Source organism: Pristiophorus japonicus, chromosome 4 (assembly GCF_044704955.1).
Source record: "Pristiophorus japonicus isolate sPriJap1 chromosome 4, sPriJap1.hap1, whole genome shotgun sequence".
Taxonomy (NCBI): domain Eukaryota; kingdom Metazoa; phylum Chordata; class Chondrichthyes; family Pristiophoridae; genus Pristiophorus; species Pristiophorus japonicus.
In genome coordinates, this window is record NC_091980.1 from 32,032,633 (window position 1) to 32,058,071 (window position 25,439).

The window sequence follows — 25,439 nt, forward strand, 5'->3', positions numbered from 1 at the left end:
ACACTTCAGAACATCAATAACAATGAACGTAAAGCCACAGCAAGACCTCAATGGATATCACTTCATTATCATATGATTCAACTACCAAAGAAAGACAAACCAATCATCATCAAGGGCAAATGACACATTCGCAACAGGATCACTGTAAAAAGGCAGCTAAATGCTGACTATAACTCTAAATATGATTCAAATTCCTGAATGTCTGTCGCAAATAAGCAAGTGACAGAGATTGAGAAAGAAGATGAAAGCCTTTAATTAAAACCTGGCAAAGCACATCAAACACTTACTCAATGGAGTATCCTGATTCGATGGAATATTCATGACACAAACAGCTACGATGTGCATCTATACAGCATTTCTCATGTAAAATATATGGCATGGTGGGGGGGTGGGGGGGTGGGGGGGTTAAAGGAGACCAATCAGGAAGGAAAAGAGTTTGGTTCATGATCATCTCCACTGGCAGTGCACAGTCATAAATATGCGCTCTTCATTTTCAGCAGACTTTTGAACACAAGCAAAGAGAAAGCGAGAGAAGTGGTTTAGGAAGAGGGTAGGTCATAATGGGTGAATGTTTGGCCTTTGCTTATGGTGGAGTGGATGAGAACAAAAATTAACCTAGAATTAGACAAATTCAGACTTTACAGATAGAGACAATGCCTTAAATAGTCTGGGTACAGGCTGTGGAAGGATTTAAAATGAAGATGATCTCGAAGTTGATTCCAAGGAGCACAGGGGAAAGTAGAATTGGGCAAGGAAGGGGGTTGAAGGTTGTGCAGGAGAGGACTTGGGTGAATCGAGATCTTAATTAGTTAAAATTTAGAAAATATGGAGTAGAGAGGCCAGCGAGGTAAGTATTTGAGAAATGGATGCTTGAGCTGATAAATGGTTTCAGCAGTGGAGAAGGTGCAATAGGGTGTTAACAACATAAGAAATAGGAGCAGGAGTAGGCCATCTGGTCCCTCGGGCGTGCTCCGCCATTCAATAAGATCATGGCTGATCTAATCTTGGCCTCAACTCCACTTCCCTACGCTCTCCCCATAACCCTTGACTCCCTTATCCTTCAGGAATCTGTCTATCTCCACCTGAAATATATTCAACGACCCAGCCTCCACAGCTCTCTGGGTAGAGAATTCCAAAGATTCACAACCCTCTGAGAGAAGAAATTCTTCCTTATTTCCGTTTTAAATGGGCGACCCCTTATTCTGAGACTTTACCCCCTAGTTCTAGATTCCACCACAAGAGGAGACATCCTCTCTGCATCTACCCTGTGAAGCCCCCTCAGAATCTTATATGTTTCAATAAGATCATCTCTCAGTCTTCTTAACTCCAATGAGTATAGACTCAACCTGTTCAACATTTCTTCATATGACAGCCCCTTCATCTCAGGAATCAACCTTGTGAACCTTCTCTGAACTGCCTCCAATGCAAGTATTTCCCTTAAATAAATAAGGAGACCAATACTATGCGCAGTACTCCTGGTGTTCCTTACGAGCAAGACTACCTTACTTTTATACTGCATTCCCCTTGCAATAAAAGTCAACATTCCATTTGCTTTCCTAATTCCTTGCTGTACCTGCATACTAATTTTTTCAGTTTCATGTACAGGGACCCCCATATCCCTCTGTACTGCACCATTTTGTAACCTCTTCATTTAAATAATAATTTGCTTTATTTTTTCCTAACAAAATGGATAACTTCACATTTTCCCACATTATACTCCATCTGCCAAATTTTTGTCCACTCACTCAGCCTATCTATATCCCTTTGCAGATTCTTTGCATCCTCCTCACAGCTTACTTTCCCAGCTATCTTTGTATCATCAGCAAAACTGACTACATTACACTCGGTCCCTTCATCCAAGTCATTAATATAGATTATAATTGGTGAGGCCCCAGCACTGATTCCTGTGGCACCCCACTAGTTACAGTTTGCCAACCGGAAAATTACCCATTTATCTCGACTCTTTGTTTTCTGTTATTTAGCCAATCCTCTATCCGTGCTAATATATTACCCCCAACCCCGTGAGCTCTTATCTTTTGCAGCAACCTTTTATGTGGCACCTTATCGAATGTCTTCTAGAAATCCAAATACACAACATCATGACCTCAGTCATCGTGCAACAACCCGCTAGCGCACCGCTCGCAAAATTAGATGCATCCGCCTCATTTAGTGTCGGCCCCTAATCACGCTAGAATAACTAGGCGGTACAAGCTTTCAGTGTCGCTATCTGCAGTCTATTTAAAGGGAGGGAGGAGGAGCATTAATCGGAAGTCACATCAAGTTCAACCTTTCCACACGGGACACTGCATGAGCCTCTGACTTGAAATGGGAAGAGTGATCTGCCATTACAGTGTCCGTACAGCTTGAGTGAAATAATTTAATGGGTCCATCACTAGTTCGCCAGCATCACCTACTCTGGCGAGGCGGCGTGAAGATTGAAGGGCTGTTGGCCATGCAAGGCCATGAAAGAGGAGAGGCCGCAAACATCTGGACAGGAGGCCTTACCCCCACGGGTTTACACGCAGCAATGCTCATACCTCCACCTCTCTGAGGAGCAGTGTGTGAGAAGGATGCGCTTCCGAAAGGAAGTGCTGAGAGACATATACCATCTCCCACATGCAGACCTTCATCCTCACGAGAAGGAGAGCGAGGAACAGGAGGCTGGCAAGGCCCCGAATGGCGAGCCACACCAGGCGGAGCACCATCCATGGTGGAGGCAGTGTGTTAATACTGCCGGTGCAAGAGTCACACATCAGCGGCTCATAATGCATCGGTTCTCTTGAATGGAGGAAGCTGCGGGATGCAGCTAATACTGACCGCGCTATGTGCCACAATAATGGCATATCTTTGTTAATGTCCACAATCATACACAAGACGCCAATGCAACACGGTCAACGTAAAACTTTATTGACGACACCAGCGTAGTTGTCTCAAACATCACAACCAAACCCCTCCCAAGCAAGTAACAAAACAAAACACAACATCCCATTGAAAGATGATTAAACACAATTAACTTCAACAATGTATGGACAAAGTCCATTAGTCATCCTGCGGTAGCATCCGTGTGGCATATTCGGCACACACACTCACAACTATAGGTTGCGTCAAACAATGCAACAACATATTTAGAGCCATTACTTACACGATGAGGACATCTGTCCATGGTGGGCAAAGTCCTCACTCAGATCTCCGCTGACATTTCCCACCTTACCCGCCTCCCACGCCTCGAGCTCCTCCTCAATGTTGCCTCGGTGCCTACAGCAAGGCTGCTTGAGGGCTGCTGTGCATGTGGGGCAGACAGTACAGATGACCTAGCAGGATGCCCTAGACCAGCTCTGGGCCTGGAAGGCCTGGCTGCGGACTCCACCGCCTCAGCATCAGCGGCAGTCTCGGATGGATCGGGTCGTAGACTGCATTAGGTGCAAAGGTGGAGTGGCAGTCATCTTGAGGAAGGACAGCACCTTCCATTTCTAGCGGCCCACTGCAACTCCCTTGGGGCAGAGCCTCAGTATACAAAGCAACGTGTGTGAGCACACATTGCTGGCCTGCTTTGACACCATCACTTCCCCGCTGGATTGTGGGGAAGATAGTGAGAATGGCAGCAGTCAGTGTTTGCATGGCATCACTCTGCGACTGACTCAGAGCACACTGATCCTGAAACACAGCAGTCTGTGAGTTCATGCCAGCAGTCACTGACAGCATCACATCACAAAATCTTTGCGTGGCATGGGCCTGTGATGCGATTGCTGCTGCTATGTCAACCATGACACATGCCATCTCCTTTGGGACTCCACTATCGCTCGTTGGGCACACCTCTATAAGCGGGCAAGGATGAGAGGCACGAGCAATGCTTGAGGTGGCCTCCCCCAAACTCAGTGTAAGTGCATCCTAGCTCTGCGGGACCTTCTCCAATGCACCCATGGGCTCGCGGTGCATTTGCATTGACTCCCTGGACATAGTCTCCAAGTCCAGGTCCACATCTGCCTATCTCTCAGCAGGACTCCTGGGCTGACTCACCCTCTGGGGAGCTGGCTTCCGAGCTTTCCCTCGCACTGTGCGTTACTGTAGGCCACTGGGGCCAGGAGCCTCAGATTCTTTAATCCCCACGAATTCAGGCTCCTCCACCGATGTGGTGTCCCCATTCAGGCGGACTGATGGAGTGTCCCATTCAGTGACCAACCTGTCGTCCCTTTTCTCGTCATCACCCTGTTAGCCGATGTTGATTGTTCAGAGGCAGGATGCCGTGCTTCTGGCTGATCATCTGTCAGCACAAAGCAACAGGGGAGCAGCAGGGGAGGGGGCAGGGAGATAAGCAGAAGGTGGCACTGGACATTTATATGTAAAGGGAGTAGGCCAATTTATATCAAGGATCACGGAACTCACATAAGTCACAAACACCATTCACATACTGTTACTATCCATAGGAGGCTCTGCCTTGCTGCCCGCTACCATGACAACTGGTGTGCCCAGGAGGGCGGACACTCGTTCCTCGACCTAAGTGAGGCCCTGTATATCAGGCTCTCCACCTCCGGCGTGCTGCTGCTCCCTATGATTATGAGCCAATTTAGCCTGCAATAAGAAAAACAAGAATGTGTGAGTGAGTGTGCAGCTCATCGTGTGGCACGTGTGCCTTCCATAGTAGAGTAGTTCCTACTGTCTGGAAGTGTAAAGATATCCATTGGAATCTACGTGGCTTTGCACAGAGCATATGGGAAGGGTAGGATGAGGTAAGAGTCACCTAGGATTGCGGATCAAGTAACGTTTTGCAAACACATATCAAGAGTCAAAGGGTATTGCGAGGAGGGATGAGACCGTGTAGGGAACAAGAAGATGCGTGACGTTTGCATGTACATGGCATGGCTGGTGAACTGAGCCAACACTTTTCAGCTGGCTTCAACAACCAGCACCATGGCTAGGAATACATATAGAAGGGGGAGGTGCTGCAACAACTTTACATTGTGTGAGACAGTGAGTTGGAAATCATGGTATTGGTGCATTAATGCAAAGGGTAACTCACCCTGACGACCCTCGTGAGGTCGTTAAACTTGTTGTGGCATTGTGTCGCAGTTCGCGGGACCATGTCTCCTGTTGAGACATCCTGGGCCACCTCCCTTCCAAGCCTGCGATAAACTCGTAGGACGGGCTTCCTTCCTCCTGCTGAAACACCAGCTACCTCCTTTCAATAGCCTCTATCAATGCCTCAGCGGCCGTGGCTGGGAAGCAGTGTGCACGATGGCGACCTTCCTGCTCCTCCATTTTCCTGCTCTGCTCAAAATGCATAGTTGGAACTACGCCTACTTATAGTGCCACGCCTTTAAGATTAGACTGGGCCTGGGATCTATCGCGGGCTTCAGAGCATGCGCACTTTGTTTTGAATTTTAGCGCTGAGGTTTTCGGTTGGAGTGCCAGAGCACAGGTGTGGAACGCCTGATTTAGTGCCCCCTTTCCCTCTTGCTGCATTTCAAACAAATTTCCCGGTAGGAGGCGCAAACGTTTAGAGAGCGCTATACTTACCGCTCCGCCAGGAATAACGCTGCAAAATGGCCAGAATTGAATTTCCAACCAAAAGTGTCTGCAAAAGGATATAGACAGACTGAGTGAGTGGGCAAGAATTTGGCAATGGAGTATAATGTGGGAAAATGTGACATTATTCACTTTGGTAGGAAGAATAGAAAAGCAAAATTTTATTTAAATGGAGAGATGACAGAATGCTGCGGTACAGAGAAATCTGGGTGTCCTCACACATGAAATACACAAAGTTAGCATGCAAGTACAGCAAATAATTAGGAAGGCAAATGGAATGTTGGCCTTTATTACTAGGGGGAAAAGAGTATAAAAGTTTTTCTACAACTGTACAGGATGTTGGTGAGACCACATCTGGAGTACTGTGTACAGTTTTGGTCTCCTTCTTTAAGGAGGCAGTTCAGAGAAGGATCACTGGCTTGATTCCTGGGATGAAGGGGTTGTCTTACGAGGAAAGGTTGAGCATGTTGGGCCTATACTCATTGGAGTTTAGAAGAATGAGAGGTGATCTTATTGAAACATATAAGATTCTGAGGGGGCTAGACAGGGGAGATGCAGAGAGGGGGCATAGTTTCATAATAAGGGGTCGCCCATTTAAGCAGGAGATGTGGAGGAATTGCTTCTCTCAGAGGGTCATGAATCTTTGAAGTTTTCTACCCCAGATAGCTGTGGAAGCTGAGTCATTGAATATATTCAAGTCAGAGATAGACAGATCCTTGAACTATAGGGGAGTCAAGGGTTAAAGGGAACAGGCAGGAAAGTCGAGTTGACGCCAAGATCAGATCATCCATGATAAGAACATAAGAACATAAGAAATAGGAGCAGGAGTAGGCCATAAGGCCCCTCGAGCCTGCACCGCCATTCAATAAGATCATGGCTGATCTGATCATCGACTCAGCTCCACTTCCCTGCCCATAACCCCTTATCCTCTTATCGTTTAAGAAACTGTCTATTTCTGTCTTAAATTTATTCAATGTCCCAGCTTCCACAGCTCTCTGAGGCAGCGAATTCCACAGATTTACAACCCTCTGAGAGAAGAAATTTCTCCTCATCTCTGTTTTAAATGGGCAGCCCCTTATTCTAAGATAATGCCCTCTAGTTCTTGTCTCCCCCATCAGTGGAAAATATCCTTTCTGCATCCACCTTGTCAAGCCCCCTCATAATCTTATACGTTTTGTTAAGGTCACCTCTCATTCTTCTGAATTCCAATGAGTAGAGGCCCAACCTAATCAAACTTTCCTGATCTTATTGATCGAGGTGTCGTATGACCTGCTCCTGCTCCTATTTTTTTATGTTCTTAAATCTGAGGAGGGGAGACCAAAATCGAGATCAGATCAGTGGATTTTAAGGAGGGTCTTAAAGGAGAAGGAGGTGTAGAGGCAGAGTTATTTAGGGAGCATGAAACTTAGGCAACTGAAGGCACCACCATCAATGGGGGGGGCGGGCAAAGGGAGGAGAGATGCACAGTAGTGCAAGAATCAGAGTAATGGAGAATTTGGATGGGCTGTAAGGTTGAAGGTGGTTACAAATACAGGGAGGGGCAAGACAAAGGGATTTAAAGGCAAACGTTAGGACTTTTTTCTATGTTAAAAGGTCTCTATGAATGCAATTTGTCGTTGTTCAGGCAGATATTAAAGATTCATGACAAAGGGCTAGAAATTCGCCACCGCAAGGATCGATTTAGCACGATTTTTGGAGCTAAAAAGTTTTTTTTGGAGCTAAATGAATTTAGGGCCATTTTGCTAGTTTCGCCTGTGGTGTAACACCGTCCTTAAAAAATAAGGGCCGATTTTTTTGAGGACCGTTTTTGTGACGTCAATCGGGGTCAAATCCAACGATAACTCCTTTTTTGCGTTCCCCCAATAAGGATATTTTTAAAGACAGTGCTAAATACCACTTTTAAAAAGCTTGCCTTACCTAGTCGAGTCCGATCAAAATCGGCATTAATAGGGCCATCTTGGGAAATGGAGCTAAAAGTTAAAGCTTTGGGATGGAACAAAACCGATATTTTATATAAAAACTACTGAAAAATGTGCTGAACATTTGAAGTTTTAAAAGTCAAAGGATTACTTTGACTATGAAGCAGCAATTTCAAAAATGTAAACTTTTTGGTAATTTTGTTTTATTCTTTACCTGCACTATCAGCCACACTGCACTGCAGCAATTTCACTGCCCTCTCCTCAAAGCAGGCACACGGGCCGTATCTGGCCTCAGTACCCGACCTGGGAGGCAACACCATCACTGGCAGCGGGGAAATAAAGAGCAGCAGCCCAAGGATATGAAACTACACGGACATTTCAGTTTCATTTCCAACCGAGGCAGACTTGTTAAAGGTGTTTCGGGGCTGTGGTTACATCGACATAGAAACATAGAAAATAGGTGCAGGAGTAGGCCATTCGGCCCTTCGAGCCTGCACCACCATTCAATGAGTTAATGGCTGAACATGCAACTTCAGTACCCCATTCCTGCTTTCTCGCCATACCCCTTGATCCCCCTAGTAGTAAGGACTACATCTTACTCCTTTTTGAATATATTTAGTGAATCGGCCTCAACAACTTTCTGTGGTAGAGAATTCCACAGGTTCACCACTCTCTGGGTGAATAAGTTTCTCCTCATCTCGGTCCTAAATGGCTTACCCCATATCCTGAGACTGTGACCCCTGGTTCTGGACTTCCCCAACATTGGGAACATTCTTCCTGCATCTAACCTGTCTAAACCCGTCAGAATTTTAAACGTTTCTATGAGATCCCCTCTCATTCTTCTGAACTCCAGTGAATACAAGCCCAGTTGATCCAGTCTTTCTTGATATGCCAGTCCCGCCATCCCGGGAATCAGTCTGGTGAATCTTCGCTGCACTCCCTCAATAGCAAGAATGTCCTTCCTCAAGTTAGGAGACCAAAACTGTACACAATACTCCAGGTGTGGCCTCACCAAGGCCCTGTACAACTGTAGTAACACCTCCCTGCCCCTGTACTCAAATCCCCTCGCTATGAAGGCCAACATGCCATTTGCTTTCTTATCTGCTTGCTGTACCTGCATGCCAACCTTCAATGACTGATGTACCATGACACCCAGGTCTTGTTGCAGCTCCCCTTTTCCTAATCTGTCACCATTCAGATAATAGTCTGTCTCTCTGTTTTTACCACCAAAGTGGATAACCTCACATTTATCCACATTATACTTCATCTGCCATGCATTTACCCACTCACCTAACCAAGTCACTCTGCAGCCTCATAGTATCCTCCTCGCAGCACACACTGCCACCCAACTTAGTGTCATCCGCAAATTTGGAGATACTACATTTAATCCCCTCGTCTAAATCATAATTGTACAATGTAAACAGCTGGGGCCCCAGCACAGAACCTTGCGGTACCCCACTAGTCACTGCTTGCCATTCTGAAAAGTACCCATTTACTCCGACTCTTTGCTTCCTGTCTGCCAACCAGTTTTCAATCCATGTCAGCACACTACCCCCAATCCCATGTGCTTTAACTTTGCACATTAATCTCTTGTGTGGGATCTTGTTGAAGGCCTTCTGAAAGTCCAAATACACCACATCAACTGGTTCTCCCTTGTCCACTCTACTGGAAACATCCTCAAAAAATTCCAGAAGATTTGACAAGCATGATTTCTCTTTCACAAATCCATGCTGACTTGGACCTATCATGTCACCTCTTTCCAAATACGCTGCTATGACATCCTTAATAATTGATCCCATCATTTTATCCACTACCGATGTCAGGCTGACCGGTCTATAATTCCCTGTTTTCTCTCTCCCTCCTTTTTTAAAAAGTGGGGTTACATTGGCTATCCTCCACTCCATAGGAACTGATCCAGAGTCTATGGAATGTTGGAAAATGACTGTCAATGCATCCGCTATTTCCAAGGCCACCTCCTTAAGTACTCTGGGATGCAGTCCATCAGGTCCTGGGGATTTATTGGCCTTCAAACCCATCAATTTCCCCAACACAATTTCCCGACTAATAAGGATTTCCCTCAGTTCCTCCTTCTTACTAGACCCTCTGACCCCTTTTATATCTGGAAGGTTGTTTGTGTCCTCCTTAGTGACTACCGAACCAAAGTACCTGTTCAATTGGTCTGCCATTTCTTTGTTCCCCGTTATGACTTCCCCTGATTCTGACTGCAGAGGACCTACGTTTGTCTTTACTAACCTTTTTCTCTTTACATATCCATAGAAGCTTTTGCAGTCCGTCTTAATGTTCCTTGCAAGCTTCCTCTCGTATTCTATTTTCCCTGTCCTAATCAAACCCTTTGTCCTCCTCTGCTGAGTTCTAAATTTCTCCCAGTCCCCGGGTTCACTGCTATTTCTGGCCAATTTGTATGCCACTTCCTTGGCTTTAATACTATCCCTGATTTCCCTTGATAGCCACGGTTGAGTCACCTTCCCTTTTTTATTTTTATGCCAGACAGGGATGTACAATTGTTGTAGTTCATCCTTGCGGTCTCTAAATGTCTGCCATTGCCCATCCACTGTCAATCCCTTAAGTATCATTCGCCAATCTATCCTAGCCAATTCACGCCTCATACCTTCAAAGTTACCCTTCTTTAAGTTCTGGACCATGGTCTCTGAATTAACTGTTTCATTCTCCATCCTAATGTAGAATTCCACCATATTATGGTCACTCTTCCCCAAGGGGCCTCGCACAACGAGATTGCTAATTAATCCTCTCTCATTACACAACACCCAGTGTAAGATGGCCTCCCTCCTAGTTAGCTCCTCGACATATTGATCTAGAAAACCATCCCTTATGCACTCCAGGAAATCCTCCCCCACCGTATTGCTTCCAGTTTGGTTAGCCCAATCTATATGCATATTAAAGTCACCCATGATAACTGCTGCACCTTTATTGCATGCTCCCCTAATTTCCTGTTTGATGCCCTCCCCAACATCACTACTACTGTTTGGAGGTCTGTACACAACTCCCACTAATGTTTTTTGCCCTTTGGTGTTCTGCAGCTCTAGCCATATAGATTCCACATTATCCAAGCTAATGTCCTTCCTAACTATTGCATTAATCTCCTCTTTAACCAGCAATGCTACCCCACCTCCTTTTCCGTTTATTCTATCCTTCCTGAATGTTGAATACCCTTGGATGTTGAGTTCCCAGCCCTGATCATCCTGGAGCCACGTCTCTGTAATCCCAATCACATCATATCTATTAACATCTATTTGCACAGTTAATTTATCCACCTTATTACGGATACTCCTTGCATTAAGCCACAAAGCCTTCAGGCTTGTTTTTTTAACACCCTTTGTCCTTTTAGAATTATGATGTTGTGTGGCCATTTTTGTTTCTTGCCTTTGTTCACTCAGCCTTCCACTATTGCTTTTTACCTTTCTACCATCTGTTTCTGACTCCATATTACTTTGCCTTGTCTCGCTGCATAGGTTCCCATCCCCCTGCCATATTAGTTTAAACACTCCCGAACTGCATTAGCAAATTTTACCCCCAGGACATCAGTTCCAGTCCTGCCCAAGTGCAAACCGTTCCTTTTGTACAGGTCCCACTTCCCAAAACTGGTTCCAATGTCCCAGGAATTTGAATCCCTCCCTCTTGCACCACTGCTCAAGCCACTATTTATTCTAACTGTCCTGCTCCCTCTACTCTGATTAGCACATGGCACTGGTAGCAATCTAGAGATTACGCGAAAGAGAGAGAGAGAGAGAGAGAGGAGAGAGAATGAAATGAGACAGAATGGAAAGAGAGAGAATGGAAAGAGACAGAGAGGAAATGAAATGAGACAGAGAGAGATTGAACTCAAAACTCTATGTGGTCAGCCCATGTTTATTTTACAGAACAAATTTCACTAAAAGATCCCTAAATATCCGTTCACCAGCATCAAAGCAGAGAATAAGGAATTTTTTGGTCAGAGTAATCTCCCTGCCTGCATTTTAACTTTACAGCCTCAAGTATAGGCTGTGTTGGGCATGCGCAGAATGGGCATCATTTTTAAGGCTAAAAAATTTAGCTCCGTCCTTAAAAATGGTGGTATTTTAAGACAACGCCAAAATTTAAAAAACTTTTGGTGAAATTTAGGCCTTATTTTTTTGGCGCTATTTCGGCATTAAAAAATCGGCCGTTATTCGCAAATAGCGCCAAAAAATCGAGCTACTTTTCAATGTGGAAAGTCTGGCCCAAAGAACCTCATTTGAAGATGAGTAGAGAATGTTCTTCTGCTGGTCAACATTTCTCCCTCAAACAACAACACCAAAAATGGTCCTTTTCTCTTGAGTCTTGCTGTTCAAACAAATCTAATTTTATGGTTAGCACATTGCTGGAAATCAGAAAGACTTGACATGCATGACAAAACAATGCTGAGTAAAGCGTCATGGTATTTACATATTCTGCACACAGGAAGAGGAAGTTTGGACCCAGAAGATTTTAAAATGGCTGCTGCATCTGCCTATTTAACAACAGTCACTGCCCATCAAAGTAATTAGTTACATGTGAAGAACCTTGAGAGATGTGATGAGGGGCTATATAAATGTATATTTGCTTAGGAGAATTAAGTGCAATTTTAATAGGACTTCTGAAAATATCGGCTTGCAGTACATACGTGATAATCTCTAGCAACATTTAGGCGGCAAAATTGAGTATCGCCCCATTTGGGAGTGGTAACCTACACCCCATGACCTAAATTCAGGTTAGCGCCCCCGAGAGGAAGAGGAGCGCAATGTCCGGCGCTCCACTTCCTCTCGAGGGCGGGTCTGGGGCGCTCAACGGGCGAAAGCCAGAGCGCTACGCGGCCCGGTTCGCAACCCGAGAAGCTGGCGCAGACATCGCTCATGGTAGCCTCACGGGGCGCTGCCCAATTTCCGCTGCGGGGTGAAAAGGGGCGCCGCAGGGTGGAAATGGCTTGTTGCACACGGTGATTATGCCATCGCCAGAGTCGCAGCGGCCCAGGCCACAACTGGTTTTGCACCTCCGCTGACTCCCCGCATTTTCACGAGAGCTGTTAGCACCCCCCCGCCCCCGCCAGACAAAAACACATTTGTGTCCCGGAGGCGCTAACGGGAGGCACTCAGCATGCCAATTTCGCCCCATAATTTCAGTGCTTCGAATAGTTAATAATTTTGACTCCAAACTTCCTTCAGTGAATAGCCCTTTGACTGACGCATATAAACGTTAAGGAATTTGCGTCCCAGATGTTTCTCATGATCCTTCTGGGTTAGGGAATATGGGTTGTTACCTTCAAGATTTTATGCTCTTCATTAATTCTGTGTGTATTTATATTTAGAGCCGTTAAATCCATCTGGGCATTGAGAGTCTCGGTCTAGTTCCTCTCAGGTGGATTCTTTCCATAGAAAAAGCTTCACTGACAGGGAAATTAGCCTCTTGGAGACTGCAATATTTCAACTGAGGATTGGGTATCGCAGAAGGTACACAGAGTCTCTGGTTCAGTTGAAATGCACATTGCAAATGATCAGATTGCTGTGGCTAATTGCCAGTATTTGCTGTGATATCAGCTGTGTTTAAGCACCTTTGCTAGGATGTCTAGTAACCATAACGTAATAGTGCAAATAATTTATGCAGATTATAAAATTTATGGCTCCTGTAACTTGGAATGTTATCAATTTCAATACATGCACGATAGCCTCTCCTGTTTATGTGTTGATAACATGCCTTGTTATGATCCCTTTGGAATTACCTCAGATCTCAGAACTAATCTCATTGACCTGCCCTGGGCCATGGTGCAGATGTCACCACTCTGAGACTAAAAGAAATGTTTTCCTCCCCTCAAAAGAGATATTTGACAATTAGAAAGCAGTAGAATGAATAGTGTCCGACTCACTTTTCACTAAAGTGTTGCTTTGTATCTCCTCCTTCAACTCCCACCATATATACTGCTGCTTTTATAGACGACCCAGGGGGCTAAAAAGGAGTAAAACTTACAGGTTTGGCCGGGGGCTATGCTATAGACTAATGTCATACAACTTGGCAGGGTGATGCCAATATTCAGTGATCATATTAAGGTTCTCCAGGGGGCATGGGAGGTTACTTCATGAGACTTTATTAGGAATATGGTTGTCTACTGCCAGACAGAATGTAATTCAACACGGTTACTCCAGCCATTTGCATTTCAGTATCTAGGATAGAGTGAGACAATACACTTTAAGGGGCCGAAATTGGCCCTTTGCCAGGGGCCACTTAACGCTGTTGGCTGGTGCTACCGGAGCGCTAAACCTTGACCCGTGCAGATTTGCCCTCGGGGCTCCTCCGATGAAAAGTGACTTGCGCTGCGCCCCACGATTAGCGCACTGGCGCGGCGCGGGTACGGCAATGACGTCATCACTGTGCGCGCTGACCCTTTATTGCCCTGCGGGGAAAATTGCCCCGCGGGAGCGAGGTTTGCGCAGGGCGATGCCACTGACAGATTCTCGGTGCAAGAACCTGTGGTGCTTGTGGCGCCCTTAAAGGGGAGGTTCCGCCAGAGCGGCCGCCATCTTTTTTGTGTCGGACAAATTTTTATTTGGCCCGGCAATGGCAGCCGCTGGTTCAGCCAGGCCACCAACAGGCAGACTGGCACCACCCCCCCGTCCGGCCGACACCCTCCCTGGTGGCCCAATGGGCAGCTCTGAATGTACTGCTCAGATGGCAGCGTCCCTCCCCTTTAAGAGAAGGGGAAGGACATTGCGACACCGTGCCATGACGTGCCATGTCAGTGACGGCTGACGTCATCAGCGCGGCGCAGATGTGCTGAGAGCTGCGCTGAGCATCGTGCCCCGCGAGCCCCGCGGAAATGCCGGGAGAATGCTGGGTTAACGCAGTCAGCATTTTTTTGGAACAAAGAACTCAAATCCGCACCGGAGCCAGCGCAATAAAATCTCCGTCAGTGAAATGTCTAGCCCAATCCCAGTGCGGGGCAAATTTGGCCCTAAGTGTCTTGCATGCTTTACAGCTTTTTGTAGATATTGCCTCTTACAGATGTAGATATATACGGGGAATATTGGAAATCAACTGTTGATTTACAGATTGTACAAAGTTTGGAGCTAGAATGTCAATTTTCCCCAGGAGGCCCAATCTTTCCATGAATCATTAAATCCACAGAGCATTTCTGTGGATTGTCCCCAAGGTACTTATTCTCCTGTGGGAGGTAAATTATTATAAAAGGAAATTTGAAGAAGACATAATTGTAAATTTATTTCTACAGGTGCAGACTCCAAGACATCAATTTAACTCGAATTATTTACATCTGCAGCTAGTATTTCCATAGTCCAAAGAGGACTGGAGTCAAACGTTCTCTTTTAAGAAAGTCCTACCCCCCCCAGAGATCTATTCTGCCCCCTCCCAGAAAAACCACGAAACTAAATAAATAAATAAATAACAATATAAGTCTAATAAATAAATCAAAAACACTGCACAAAACAATTAAAAATCTACACTTGCCCAAAGACACATACTTGTGATCTGACTTCGGCAGTCTCTGGCCTCCAGACTGATCTCTGCCGGGGAGAGCGGGCAGGGGAAACGGAAGAGTGCGTGTACGCAAAACTCGGGACCCAAAGAGTCCCAACTGCCAGACAATTTACCCTACACCGCCAGAGCAGACTGTCCGTTGTACTCTGCTGACGCAACGCTCAGGACCGTCCGGACCAATGTTGACAGCACTCCGTCCCAGCGGTACTGGGCAGTGAAGATTGACCGACCACCACGAGACCGCCGAGAATTGAGCGGTTCACCAATTTCGGCCCCAAAGGGTGGTAGAAGTTTGGAACTCTCTTCAGCAAATGGCAATTAATGCGAGATCAATTGTTAATTTTAAATCTGAGATTGTTAGATTTTTGTTAACCATAGGTATTAAGGGATATGGGGCAACGACAGGTATATGGAGTTAGGTGGCAGATCAGACATGATCTCATTGAATGGCGGAACAGGCTCAAGGGGCTAAATGGCCTACTCCTGCTCCTATGTTCCTAACAGCGCAGAGTCTGAACCAGGAAGTATCAGTTAATAATATTTATTTCAATGTCAAATCATGTACAGAAAGTGAAATAGAGAGGGAATGAAAGATGGAATTAAGAGAAAGATATATAAAAGAGACAGAAAGAAAAAGTAAAAAGATATATATATTTTTTAATTTTTAAAATCTCCAACAATAATTAAAATCTGAAGCAATGAGACACCACACTTGTAAAAGTTAATTTTCAATGCCAGAGAGATTGTTTGGCAGTAATTAAGACTTATCATGCTGCTAAAGGTACACTTACATTGGAATGGCCAAGTCCTAACTTTTTCTGGTGAGTTTAGTGTGTATCCATCACATCAGTACAGCAACTTCACGTCCTTCCATGTACTTCAATGCCCACTCTCTCAGCCAGATACTGTTATAATGAAGCTTCTGGAGGAGCAGGACAACTTGAACAGCACCTTCCTGATTTCTGTGTTTAACTGCACATGAGCAGTCACTGGAAGTTGCTCTCCGATTTACACTTTAATAATGGCGGGTGCAGTTAGCCTCACCCATATACATGGTACTGATCGTTTTCATGCGAGTCTATTATACATATCTAACAATAAGTGGAAAAAAAATGTAAATCTCTAGTTTCACTGAAAATGTACTTTTCTTTGTACTTGTTCTTTGTACCGACAGTCTTACAACCCCTTCCCCCAGAACACTCTGTTCCTCTGCTTCTGGTCTCTTGTGCATCGCTCCCTCCCTTTGCACCACCATCATCCGCTGTGCCTTCAGATGTCTAGACCCCATGTTTTGAAATTCTTCCCTAAACCCCTCTGCCTCTCCAACTCCCTCTCTACCCTTTAAGACCGTCCTTAAAACCCACCAGTTTTATCAAAGGACAATGGGACATCTTTCTATATTATAGGCTCTACATCGATGCTGTATTTGTATTGTCTGGTCTCGTATGAGCCATCAAAACTTAAGGTAAATAACTTTGGGCCATCGCTTGTCTTTTTGAAAATATAAATGCTCTTCTTTAAAGAGTTTTATGACTTTTAAGCAAAGTGGCGGGCTTGGATGATTTTACAATGGTCACTTTAGTGCAGTACTGCTTCATTAGGGGAATTGCTAGGGAACTGTCCAAAAATAGGGCACCTGTCCAGCTTTCAGAGACAAAAGTTAAATCGAATAGATTGCACAGCAACACAATTTTACAATAGTGTTTTTTTTCATTAGTCTTGTCATACAGGGATGTCCAACTGGTGGTGCTAGGACCACATGCAGCCCCCGAGCCCTGCCCATCCAGCCCTCCAAACCTTGGCAACGCAGTTGTATTTTCACTTACATTTCTTATTCACTGCTTTGTGCCGTTTCAACTTTGTTTGGCCTGGCAGTTCAGAAAGAACTGTTCTAATATTTGTTGCCTAATTGCTGGACAAATCTCAGATCAGAGCACAAAGGTTTGTTAGTAACAGCTAAATATTCCACGTTGAAAATTAGCTCAGTTTTTTGGCGAGGTTTCCGAGTAACGGCTGTTTTTTTATTCCGAGATAGCGCCAAAAAGTAAGGACTAGGTTTTGCCCCCAAATTTTTTAATTTTAGCATAGCGCTAAAATATCTCCGTTTTTAAGGATGGAGCTAAAAAATGTTACGATAAAAATAACGCCCATTCTGCGCATGCAGAAAATAAAATCGTCCATTTTTCACGTGATGGGTGTGCCCGCGCATGCGCAGTACACTTCCTGGTCTGGATCAGCCATTTTTAAAGACCACTTTAACTTGAAGGAGATTTCTGAGTACTTCCACACAGGAGCTCAAAAATGAAAAATGGACGGTAAATTGGAAAGGAAAAGGGCCAGGAAGTTCATCCAAGATGCCAATGATGCCCTGATAGCCGCTGTCGAAAGTGGATGGCGACAGATTGGTAAGAAGGGTACTGGTAAACTGAAACCTTCTGCAATGGCTCAAGCTTGGGAGCATGTTGCAGAACAGGTTTCAGCAGTGGGGTCCATCTAGAGGGACGGCAAGCAGTGCCAGAAGAAATTAGTTAGAGTAAGTAATGTTTTTATTTATGCACTACAATTACTTGAATTGTAAATGTGACTGTCTGTCTGTGCCACGACAGCAGAAGGCCCCTCTCTTAAAAATTTCTATTGCCATCTTTGCAGAAGAAGTTGTCCGACAACCACCGAGAGCGGATGAAAACCGGTGGAGGTCCGGCAAGACTGCAGCCACTAACACCCCTGGAAATGAGGATCGCAGGTATTACTGGTACCACCAGAAGATCGATCACCCAGGCAGAGGCTGGGCGCAGGTTACAGAGAGAGGATAAGTCCTGCATAATCCACAGTCTGGGCTAGCTTAATGTTAAGTACTGCTACGCTTCGGTTTATGCGATGTACTATCATTCGTCGTGCTCCATCAAATGAGCCTGTGCTATGTGATCCTACTCATGTCACCCTGCCCCCTCCCCTGCTGCTAACCATTCATCTGTTCTGTTATATTATGCAGATGTTACACAGACATCCAATAATGAAGCAGAAGGCCCCGCCACCCTCAAACAACCAGAATTGGATGAGCTTGTCGAACTCAGCCATGTTGAAGAAGTTATGAGGCAGTCAATCAGATCGAGGACCAGAATGAGGAGGAGGAGGAAGATGAGCTGTCTTTATTCGGGAGGGGGCGGTTGGGGTTGGGGAGGGAGCAGGATTTGTAGGATGAGAAGGTGACATTGCAATTGGAGGCGGTGCACGACACGCATGTTCCAAGAGCTTTTGGCAGCTCTACGCTCGAGGGGACATTTCATGGTTGTACACCCTCTGAGATCGTCGCGGGTCCCAGTGGGTTGCAGCACAGCACACCCAGGGTTGCATCAGCAGGCCCGTCTGCACGGGTGAAGAGGAGGAGGAGACTCGAGCAGCATTCTCCTGAAATGGAGACTACTCGGGAGGTGTTAGAGCTCATGGTAATGAATGGGGAGAGCGCTGAGCTTATCAGATCGCTCTTGGAGGCCATGAGTGGAATCAAAGGAACAATTGGAGCACTGTCTGGAGGAATGGCAGAAAATTCTGCTGGCATTAGGGAGGGCATGTCGGAGGGAATAGCAACAATATCTGCAGAGATTAGGGAGGGCATGTCGGAGATAGCTGCTGCAATGCAGGAGCACACCCAGGCTGTCTTTGCCCAGCAGCAATTGATGGCATCAAGTGATGCCACTCCCACTCCAATCCCCAGACCAACCTCAACAGTCAGTGTCAGTGTGCAGGTTGATCTACAGGCTGAGAAGTCCCAAGCCGAGCCTTCCGCAGCCACAGGTTTTCAAAGGCCTCCATTGAGTCTCCTGGGTCTGTTCCAGCCACAAGCGCAGCGCCGTATCCGAGACACTATCAAAAACTTTGTGCTCGCCGGCAATAGGGTTAAAGACAGAGTCAAGGGAAAGGGCTGGCGGGGGCACGGCGGTGTTTAAATAATGGGGGGAGAGAGGGCTGCAGCTGAAGTTTGTTTGCTGTTGTTGTTTTGCTGTTCTTTTATTGTTATTTAAATGATGTTAATTCAAAAGTTTAAAGTTTAATATATCATTTTTTATTAAAGTTAAGTGCCAAGTGTACAAATATTTAATAAACTGCAAATAATTTTTTCAACGAAAACAACATTACGTACGTTATTTTTTCAACTTTACTTTTTTGCTCAACTAAACCAAAACTATTTACATGACTTGTTCAAATAAACCAAACTTAGGTAGTGTCTCATTTCATTCACAGAATTGGAAATGATCAAATGTGGCGTTCAGCCTTCATACAAAGTGGTGAAGTGTGAGATGCTGCTGCAATGGCGTAAGGTGTACAAGGCCTCCTTCCCCGTTCTCCTGCGGGTTGTAGTGGTTCCTCATCATCCTCCTCCTCCTCCTCCTCCTCCTCCTCCTCCTCCTCACTCTCGTCGTAAGCCTCCTCTTCCCCCCGTCCCACCTGTTGCCTGAGCTGGTTCTGCAATGTCCTCCAGTGGGAATATCTGTTCCCTCATAATGGCTAAGTTGTGTAGCAGCCAGCACACCACAGTAATCTCACTGACCTGCTGAGGAGAGTATTGCGGGTAGCCCCAGAATGGTCCAGGCATCTGAAACGCTGCTTTAGCAGTCCAATTGTCTTTTCCACAATGTCTCATGTGGCTATATGACTGTCATTATAGCGATGCTCGGGTTCAGTCTGAGGGTTTCGGATGGGGGTCATGAGCCAGGTGGCGAGCCCGTAAGCTTTGTGCCTCAGCATCCAGCTCTGCCCTTCTAACTGCTGCTGAAACCTATGACATGCTGCTCTCTCGGAGGATCACAGCATCTTTGATGCTCCCTGCATGTCTAGCATCTACTGCCACGATGCGCCGCATATGGTCGCAGACGATCATCACATTGAGCGAGTAGAATCCACTTGTGTTTCGGTATAGCTCCTGATCTTCGAAAGGTGACCGCAGGACTAGGTGTATACCTTCAATGGCTGCCTGTGCCTTAGGGAAGCCAACAATTCGAGCAAAGTCTGAAGCCCTCTCTTGTTGTGCCTTCTTTGTCATTGGGAAGTTTATAAACTCCATCCTGCGTGCGTACAGGGCAGCAGTCACTTGTCGAATGCAGCTATGATATGCAGATAAAATGCACATACATCCCCAAATGATAGCTGAAATGAGCCAGAAGCATAGAAGGAAAGTGCCGCAGTTACCTTCACTTCAATGATCCGTGAAGTCCTCCCACTTCGAGGCTGTATGCCCACCCTTATGAGGTCGCATATTTCTGCGACCACCTCTTTTCTAAATCCCAGGCTCCTAATACACTGTCCCTCAGTCAAGTGCAGGTATGAGCACCTCTCTCTGTAATGTCGTTCGGGCCTCCTCCCCATTCTATGAGCTCTTTGCCACCGAATAAGCCTCCCTCTATTATGTATGCATGCTTGTATTGTTATATGATGTCTGTAACACTGAATGTACCTTACACTGTACACACCTTACTATACACCAGAGGGTGGTGCTGCTGGAGACCTAAGGGTTACCTACACACTGCAGGCAACCCAGTATAAAAGGGAGCTCACAGCTTGGTGTCCTCACTCGAGGAGATGCAAATAAAGGACTACAGTCTACACAGTTTAAGTACCATACCCTGCCTCGTTGAGTCATTACCAAAGGTGCCTGCATACACTACAACTGGCGACGAGGTCACGAACTACATGCTCAGCATGTCGAATCTCAGCAACTTTCAGCAATTTACCGATGGGGAAGATTGGGATGATTTGTAGAAAGATTGGAACATTTCTTCATAGCCAAAGACCTGGATGGGGACACATCGGCTACACGACCAAAAAAGTGCTGGGCCATCCTGCTTAGCAATTGTGGGCCCACCATCCATTGTCTCATCAGGTACTTGCTAGCCCCGGAGAAGACAATCACCAAGAGCTATGAGGAACTTGTAACACGAATACAGGAGCAACTAAGATCAAAGAAAGCATCCTCACATCCAGACACGGTTCTACACTTATCGGCAACCCGAAGGCCAAGAAATTATTAAGTACGCTGCACATTTAAGAAGACTAGCTGCACCGTGTGATTTTGGAGACTACCTTAATGAAGCACAAAGGGACATATTTGTCACCGGAATCGGCCCACGAGAGCCTCCTACACAAATTGCTCTTTGCGGACATCACAGTCACCCTGCAGAAAGCAATTCAAGTGAGCCAGGCCTACATGTCTTCAGCCGGGGACTCCAGGCGAATACTGACCCAGGACTCTAAACCGACGAGCGCAGTGCACCACATGGCTACTTCTACAGGCAGAAATTCTGCCCCGAGTCCCGCAACCCTGAGTCCGCCACATGGGACAAACCGGATGGCCCCGTGCTGGCACTATGGAAGAAACCACAGACTATACATGCAAAGGCTGCAACGCGAAAGGGCACCTTCAGAGAATGTGCAGAAAAAGCTGTACTCACCTCATCACTGAAGAGTTGGCTGATCACCGAGGCTCCAACACAGATGAAGATGAAGCTGCTCAAACCCTGGAAGAAGAGTATGGAATTTATACCTGCTCCACCGAAAGTTCTCTGTGGACGATGACATAGACATCGACGGGGTCCCAGTTTTCATGGAGATCGACACAGGGGCGAGCCTGCCTGTGATGAGCCAAACGACCTTTGAGAAAATTTGGATGAATCCCGCCACTCGACCAAAACTATCTCCTGTCCGGGCGCAGCTGCTCACCTACACCAAAGGTAAAATTCAAATTGTTGGCAGCGTGGACATCCAGGTCTCCCAGGGCGGCGTGGTGAACAAATTTCCACTGTGGATCGTTGCCGGAGATGGTCCCACGCTGCTGGGAAGGAATTGGATGAACCCAGTCTAAATCAGTCGAAGTGGCGATGGCCTCCGGGGCTCCAGCAAGGTACATCAAGCATGGATCCATCACTGCATCTAGAGATCCCACCGTCCAGCTCGCCTGCATGGCAAACTCTCCAGGACCACACCACGGCGAAATCTCCAAGACCGAGAACGCAAATTCCACCTTCCAGGCTGGGGCAGGACTCCAAGAAACGCACGTCATCAAAATAAGTGAATTCCTGACATCCAGGGCTGAACCTGAGGAAGAAAAGATCACCACAGCCTACCTGGAGGAGAGCCAGAAGATGGCGGCTGCACCACGAGGAGAAGAACCTAAAATCAAAATGGCCGCGGCCAGACCACGAGGGGCAGCGTTGGAGGAGTGACACGTGGCGCTGAGCAGCCAATCGGATTTGAAGGCTCCCTTAAACAAGACCGGTAACCAAAAAAATTTAAGGGGACAGTTTCAACTTAAAGATGACAGGGACTTTAAAGCTAAAGATGCAGTAAAAGGATACAAGTATGATAATGTAACCATGAATTGTGATGCTGGTGTAACTAATGTGACAAATGAAATGAATGCTTGTGTAAGTAAGGTTAAGAATAAGCTTGTTATGTGTGATGATTATGACAGAGAGTTTGAAATGCCTACTGTAACCATGTCTGGTGAGCCCATGATACTAAAAAGTGATGCAAATGCTGTTATTAACAATGTAAAGGCAGTCAATAATGTAGACTCGACTATGTATGACCAGAGCCGTGGTGTCACGTATACAGGTAGAACACTGTTAAAGGACACTGGGTTCTACAGGGACCATGCAAATGCGAGAGTAATGCCCTGGTGTGAGACCCCCAGGTCCAGCTGGCTACCAGACCATGTAGCTTGGACCTTTGGAACAAATGTGATGCCCCAGGAAGGGCCCACACACACCCAGTGGGAGTAGACCCACTACAGGGACAGTGGTCAATGGGCAGCACAGCCACCACCATTGGCAACCTGCCCCAGACCAGCCCTACACCCACTGGCCACGAGGGCCAATACCAGGAGCGAGAGGCCAATACCCTCCAGCTTTCTCGGCAAACCCTGGGATAACCAGACTCTCATCCCAGTTGGAGGAGATGGAGCCCACACAGTCCTATGGCCCTGCCCACCACCACCACAACTACCCACATCACAGAGTATGCACCCTACCCACTGCTGCAATGGCTACCCCACTGAGGGATCCCACAACAGTGACACCCACATGGTCAGTGGGTGAGGGGGCGGGGGGAAATGTATGAGGCCAGCCTCAAGTACAGGGATCACACCTGGCACCCACACAACCCTCACCACTACCTCCCATAGCCCACCACTGATCACCTCCCCAGGTCATGGCAATAAGGACTTGAAAAATGCTTAGGGGGGAGTGTTGTTATGTATGCATGCTTGTATTGTTATATGATGTCTGTAACACTGAATGTACCTTACACTGTACACACCTTACTATACACCAGAGGGTGGTGCTGCTGGAGACCTAAGGGTTACCTACACACTGCAGGCAACTCAGTATAAAGGGGAGCTCACAGCTTGGTGTCCTCACTCGAGGAGCTGCAAATAAAGGACTACAGTCTACACAGTTTAAGTATCATACCCTGCCTTACGAAGTCATGATCACAGGTGCCTGCATACACTACACCCTCGATGATAGGAGAGGGCAGCATAAGCATGCCCCACATATGGCAAAGATAGAATGCCACCCATTTTTATATTTCGTAAAATGGCCTTAAAATGTCCTTAATAATGATTTATAGACTCACAAGAAGCTCAAATATTAAACGCAGCCTTCCCTCCAAAAGCTTTCATTCAGCTCCGTTTTCCAAGATAGTGACGTTGACGTTTTACAACTTTTAAAACTTTTCAGAAAACTCCTGTTTTAACACCCAACCTGCAAAGGGTGCATCTATACTGAATTTCTTATTTCACACTTCTTCCTGTTCTTTTTATAACGGTGTTTTAAAAGTGGAACATTGATGCATCAAAATTGCGGAGAAATAAAAATAGTTTCCCATAAAATAATTTTATTATTTTCTTCAAAGTGGCAATTAAAAAAAAAATACCAGGTACTTCAGAGTGATTTGATGCGATTTATTTTTATCGGGACCACTGTAAAGGAGCAAAGTGAGTGCATTTATATTGAAGATAACCCAAGATGGCGCCGTTAGCGTGGACTTCAAGCCGAATCCACCAGGTAAGGCAAGCTTTTTCAAATCGGTATTTAGCACTGTCCTTAAAAATATCCTTATTGGGGAAACGCGCAAAAAATGGCGTTATCAATGGATTTGACCCCAAGTGATGTCAGTAAATCCTTACTGGAAAAAAAACAGCCCTTATTTTTTTTAAGGACGGCGTTAGACCACTGGCAAAACTAGCAAAATGGCCCTAAATTCATTTAGCTCCCAAAAAAAACTTTTAGCTTCAAAAAATGGAGCTAAATTGTGGTGAATTTCAGGCCCCTAGTGTGAACATGGTGTGCATCTTTGCAGCCAACAGAGACAAGTTTGGACGACCTGGATATATCATACATATCGAATTACGTAGCAATTACAGCACTCTTCCATCTCTTCATAATTTTAAACCCTCTATCAATCCACCCCATAATCTTCCCTGTTCAAATAAAAACAGCCACAGCTTCCGGTCTTTCTTCATTATTGTATTTCCTTATACCAGGCATTATGCTCAGGAATCTATGTGGTATCTTCTCTGTTGTCTCAACATCCTTTCTATAGTTTGGAACCCAAAACTGCACAGAATACTGTATTCTCAGTAAGATTTTATACACATTTACCATCTCAACTTTTATATTTTATACCTCCTGCCAGAAAACCTATTATCCAATTATATATTTTCTGTGGCTTTATCCACATAAGAAGAAGCTTTTAATGCCTTATGAACCTAAACCCAAATCCCTCTGCTTTTCAACAGCTTTTCCCCATTCAAAGTATCATTGTTAATTTTTTTAACCAAAATTTACCACTCCAAATTTAATTCCAGCTTTTACTTTTAAGCGCATTCCACCATTTTATCAATCCTCAGTCCTCAGAATTAGGTCTGATTGGACAACACTACTCTTGCCCTGTATCCAATTCATTGATGTGCACATTGAACAGAAGCGGTCCCAGAACTGAACCCTGCTACCAACTTCAACTATTCTGAGAGACTGCCTTTAATTCTTACTCATGGTTTTTTCTCTTCTAACTAGTTTTTAATCTAATGTGCCACCCTCCCCCATTCTACACCCCTTAATCTTCTCCAATAGTTTCCAGTGTGGTACTTTGCCAAAGGTTTTCTGAAAGTCCATGCAGACTACATCCATTACATTCCCCCATCCACCTTATCTGTCACTTCCTCAACGTCTTCATCATGTTTGTTAAGCACAATCTTCCTTCAGCAAGCAATTAAGAAAGCAAATGGTATGTTGGCCTTTATTACAAAAGGATTTGAGTATAAGAGTAAGGACTGGAATTATATAGGGCCCTGGTGAGACCACAACTGGAGTATTGTGTACTGTTTTGGTCTCCTTACCTAAGGAAGGATATGCTTGCCATAGAGGGATTGGAACAAAGGTTCACCAGACTGATTCCTGCGATTGGGGGATTGTCCTATGA